Raw genomic sequence first — 5,545 nt, 5'->3', positions numbered from 1 at the left:
GATATGGGATCAATTCCCAACACCCACATGTAAGCTCACAATTGTCTATAACTCCAGTTTCAGGGTTTTTGAAACCTCACACAGATATACCATGCAGGCAAAGCACTAATGAACAGAAAAATAATTCTTTCTAAAAGTCACAGCAATACAACCCTAGCTAAGACAGAAACTGGTGCCAGGGACTAGGGTATTGCTGTGACAGGCCTAACCGTGTTTTTGTTTGGAGGAATATGAACTTTAGGACTGTGAATTAGAAAAGCACCTGAAAGCTTTGAGTGGAGCTTAGTGGGGAAATTCTAGTGGGAACATGGAAGACAGTGGTGCTGGACGTGATTTGAACTATGGGGGCCTCGCTCAAGAGGTTTCAGAGGAAAAGAATTTTAGTAAGTTGCCTAGAGGTCATTCTTGCGGTATTTTGGCAAAGGATGTGGGTACTTTTTGACCTTGTCCAAACAGTCTGCCTGAGGCTACGGTGAAGAGATTGAGGTTAGTTGCATTGGCAAGGGAAATCTCAAAACAGCCAAGTATAGACTCTGTCCTGTAGTTCACTCTGAGGAAGACCATTTTTGATAAGACAGAGCAAGCTGTGCAAGAAAAAAATGCAAAATGTATGGTTCAAGGATTAAAGAGGCACCAGGAAGTGGTATGGAGCTAAATCCTGTGGTCAAGGAGATATACAGATTAAAGATACTAAATGGAATTAAGGGAGTGGTGACCTCAGGGCAAGATCCCACCCAGCTAAGCTTCCATTTTGTGAAAAGAAATTAAAGAAAAGCTTAGGTCCAGCCACGGTAATAGACACCTTTATTTTATTTTATTTTTTCAAAAACAATTGTTTTATTAGGTATTGTCTTCATTTACATTTCAAATGCGAAAGTCCCCTATACCCTCCCCCTCCCTGCTCCCCAACCCACCCACTCCCGCTTCCTGACCCTGGCGTTCCCCTGTACTGGGGCATATAATCTTTGCAAGACCAATGGGCCTCTCATCCCATTGATGACCGACTAGGCCATCTTCTGCTACATATGCAACTAGAGACACAAGTTCTGTGGGGTACTGGTTAGTTCATATTGTTGTTCCTCCTATAGTGTTGCAGACCCCTTTAGCTCCTTGGGTACTTTCTCTAGCTCCTTCATTGTGAGCCCTGTGTTCCATACAATAGATGACTGCGAGCATCCACCTCTGTATTTGCCAGGCACTGGCATAGCCTCACCAGAGACAGCTATATCGGGGTCCTGTCAGCAAAATCTTACTGGCATATGCAATAGTGTCTGGGTTTGGTGGTTGTTTATGGGATGGGGAAGTCTCTGCATGGTTCTTCCTTCTGTCTCTGCTCCACACTTTGACTCTGTAACTCCTTCCATGGGTATTTTGTTCCCCATTCTAAGAAGGAACGAAGTATCCACACTTTGGTCTTCCTTCTTCTTGAGTTTCATGTGTTTGGCAAATTGTATCTTGGGTATTCTAAGTTGCTAATACCCACTTATCAGTGAGTGCATATCATATGTGTTCTTTTGTGATTGGGTTACCTCACTTGGAGACAGAGGCATGCAGATCTCTGAGTTCAAGTTCAGTCTACAGAGCAAGTTCCAGGACAGCCAAGCTTAAGCAGTAAAGGAAATTATAGAAAACAGAAAGCTGATGAAAATGTAATAAACAAGGGGGTCATGTTCCAGCCCCATCAAGCTGTTAAACTTGGCAGCTTTGGCTATGTGGTTCTGGCTTTAAAACCAAGAATAGAAGAAAGGGGTTAAGGAATCTTTACTTTGCAAGTAAGGAAAGCTGTTGAAGGTAAAGCCTGTATTGCCTTAGAACCCCAGAGATATTAGAGATGCCAGAACCATGGGATACCTGTCAAGGAAAGCTACAAACTGGAAGTGGAACCAGACCAAGAAAAAGACATGTGTTGCTGTCAACAAAGATGAAAGGAGTTGGGGATCTGAAGAGCGATTTGTGGTGTGCATGCAGAATGTGGAGTTTCCCCTGCTGGTTGTTGGTCTTGCTTTGGTCCAGTATTTTCTCACTGTGCTCCTTTACCTATGTTTTGGAATGGTAATGTATATCATTTGCCATTAGATGTTGGAAGTATGTGATCTGTTTTTGATTTTGATATTATAGGTGATTACAGTTAAGAGATTGGACTTTGAACTTTGGACTTTTAAACATTCATGAGACCATGATAGACTATGGGGACTTTTGAAGTTGCACTAAATGCATTTGTATTGTATTATGGCTACAAGCCTATGAGAGCCAGGGAATAGAATGTGGTGGTTTGAGTAGGCATGGCCCCCATAGACACATGTATTTGTTTGAATGCTTGGCATTATTAGGAGGTATGGCCTTATTGGAGAAAATGCATCATTGTGTAGGAAGACTTTGAGGTCTCATATATGCTCAAGCTATGCTCAGTGTGGTAGACAGTCTTCTCCTTGCTGCCTACAGATGAAGAGGTAAAACTCTTGGCTCCATCTCCATCATCATATTTGCTTGCATGCTGCCATGCTCCCTGCCATGATGGTAATGGACTAAACCTCTGAAAGTATAAGCTGCCCCCAATTAAATGTCCCTCATTAGAGTTGTTGTGGTCATGGTATCTTTTCATAGCAATAAAACCCTAACTCAGAGAGTAGACTTACTTTGTTCTGATGTGGATTCAGATCTTGAACAAGTAAATGCTTGATCATGTCTCCCCAGAAACAGTGTCTTACAAAGATTTGTCAATGTATCTCTTTCTAAGATAATCATTTTCTTTCTTTCAGAGCTTCTGTATTCCTATTTTATCCTCTCTGGAGTTTTGAAACGGGGTTTCATGTATCCCAGGCTGCTGGTCTTAAGTTCCATATGTATCTAAAGATGACCTAAACCTCTGATCCTCTTGTCTACACCTCCCAAGCGCCAATGTTGCAAGTGTATACCACACAATTCACCATAATACACTGAAGTGCATCGCTTCTAGCTTTCTATACTATAACATTTGGTACCAATTTTTTTTCAGCTATTCTTATTGGGTAATATCTATATCAACTCCCAACTATTTGTGTGATATAGACATGATTAATGGATAAAACTGATCAAAATAAAATATGGGCATGAATATGTCTTTGGATATAATGTCACATGTTGTGGAGGTGACTTTTCATTTTTTAATCATGAAAACGCAGTAATAACGTTAATAGTACTAGCTGTATGCCTCATCCTGCATAGCTTGGTCCTGGAAACCTGACCAGGGAGATGAGGAAATGAGTGAAGGACAGACAGACACAGGTACAGAACAGCTGTGGGGGGGCAGGCTGTGCACTCTGATGGACACAGAACAACACCAACCCTATTTTGTACTTCTGAATCAAGGAGGTGCATTTAGTGCACATTAGCCTCATTTTTTTCCACAAGCAAAATAATTTAAATTTGTTATGTAAAGGAACCATTATTTAAAATATCATAAAATGACTAAGGGCATGGTGGTGCAAGCTTGGAAGGCAGAGGCAGGCAGATCTCTGTGAGTTCGAGGCTAGCCTTCTTGTCTACAGAGTGAGTTCCAGGACAGCCACAGCTACACAGAGAAACCCTGTGTCAAAAAAGAAAAAGTTGATTAATATTTTCCCTTAAGAATAGTAACTGGAGAAAAGCACCGGGGCAGCTGGGGCGCAGGGTCGGCTGACACTCGCCAGCTACCCACAACACCCACCACAGGATCTTAAGACTTCTGGTGAGTGGAGCACAGCTTCTGCTCCAATCCAATTGCTCGCGGGACCTGAGACTGCATTAGTTAGGGAAGCAGAAACCGGCCTGAGTAGGGCCACAGGCCTCATCCGGCCAGATGAGCGCCGGGGTAGCTGGGGCGCAGGGTCGCCTGACACCCGCCAGCTACCCACGACCCCCGCCGCAGGATTTTGGGACTGCTGGTGAGTGGAACACAGCTTCTGCTCCAGTCCAATCACGCGGGACCTGAGACTGCTCTGGTTGGGGAGAGAGAAATCCAGCCTACATAGGGCCACAAGCCTCTTCCGGTCAGAAAAGCACCGGGGCAGCTGGGGCGCAGGGTCGGCTGACACTCGCCAGCTACCCACAACACCCGCCACAGGATCTTAAGACTTCTGGAGAGTGGAACACAACTTCTGCTCCAATCTTTAAACAGTGACAACGACAACAACTAACCCCAGAGATTACCAGATGGCGAAAGGTAAACGTAATAATCTTACTAACAGAAACCAAGACCACTCACCATCATCAGAACCCAGCACCCCCACTTCGCCCAGTCCAGGGCACCCCAACACACCGGAAAAGCTAGACACGGATCTAAAAGCATATCTCCTGATGATGGTAGAGGACTTCAAGAAGGACTTTAATAACACACTTAAAGAAATACAGGAGAACACTGTAAACAGGTAGAAGACAGTAAAGAGGAAGCACAAAAATCCCTTAAAGAATTGCAGGAGAACACTGCTAAAGAGTTACAAATCCTTAAAGAAAAACAGGATAACACAATCCATAAGGTAGAAGTCCTTACAGAAAAACAGGAAAACACATCCAAACAGATGATGGAAATGAACAAAACCATACTAGACCTAAAAAGGGAAGTAGACACAATAAAGAAAACCCAAAATGAGGCAACACTGGAGATAGAAACCCTAGGAAAGAAATCTGGAACCATAGATACGAGCATCAGCAACAGAATACAAGAGATGGAAGAGAGAATCTCAGGTGCAGAAGATTCCATAGAGAACATCGGCACAACAATCAAGGAAAATGTAAAATGCAAAAAGATCCTAACTCAAAACATCCAAGAAATACAGGACACAATGAGAAGACCAAACCTACGGATAATAGGAGTGGATGAGAATGAAGATTTTCAACTCAAAGGACCAGCAAACATCTTCAACAAAATTATAGAAGAAAACTTCCCAAATCTAAAGAAAGAGATGCCCATGAACATACAAGAAGCCTACAGAACTCCAAATAGACTGGACCAGAAAAGAAATACCTCCCGACACATAATAATCAGAACAACAAATGCTCTAAATAAAGATAGAATACTAAAAGCAGTAAGAGAAAAAGGCCAAGTAACATATAAAGGCAAGCCTATCAGAATTACACCAGATTTTTCACCAGAGACTATGAAAGCCAGAAGATCCTGGACGGATGTTATACAGACACTAAAAGAACACAAATTCCAGCCCAGGCTACTATACCCAGCCAAACTCTCAATTAACATAGATGGAGAAACCAAAGTATTCCACGACAAAACCAAATTCACACATTATCTCTCCACGAATCCAGCCCTTCAAAGGATAATAACAGAAAAAAACCAATACAAGGACAGGAACCACGCCCTAGAAACAACAAGAAGGTAATCCCTCAACAAACCTAAAAGAAGACAGCCACAAGAACAAAATGCCAACTTTAACAACAAAAATAACAGGAAACAACAATTACTTTTCCTTAATATCTCTTAATATCAATGGACTCAACTCCCCGATAAAAAGACATAGACTAACAAACTGGCTACACAAACAAGACCCAACATTTTGCTGCTTACAGGAAACTC

The sequence above is a fragment of the Mus caroli genome, unplaced genomic scaffold (assembly GCF_978045245.1).
Source record: "Mus caroli unplaced genomic scaffold, Mus_caroli_1 scaffold_3, whole genome shotgun sequence".
Taxonomy (NCBI): Eukaryota; Metazoa; Chordata; class Mammalia; order Rodentia; family Muridae; genus Mus; species Mus caroli.
This window is presented reverse-complemented; position numbering follows the sequence as displayed.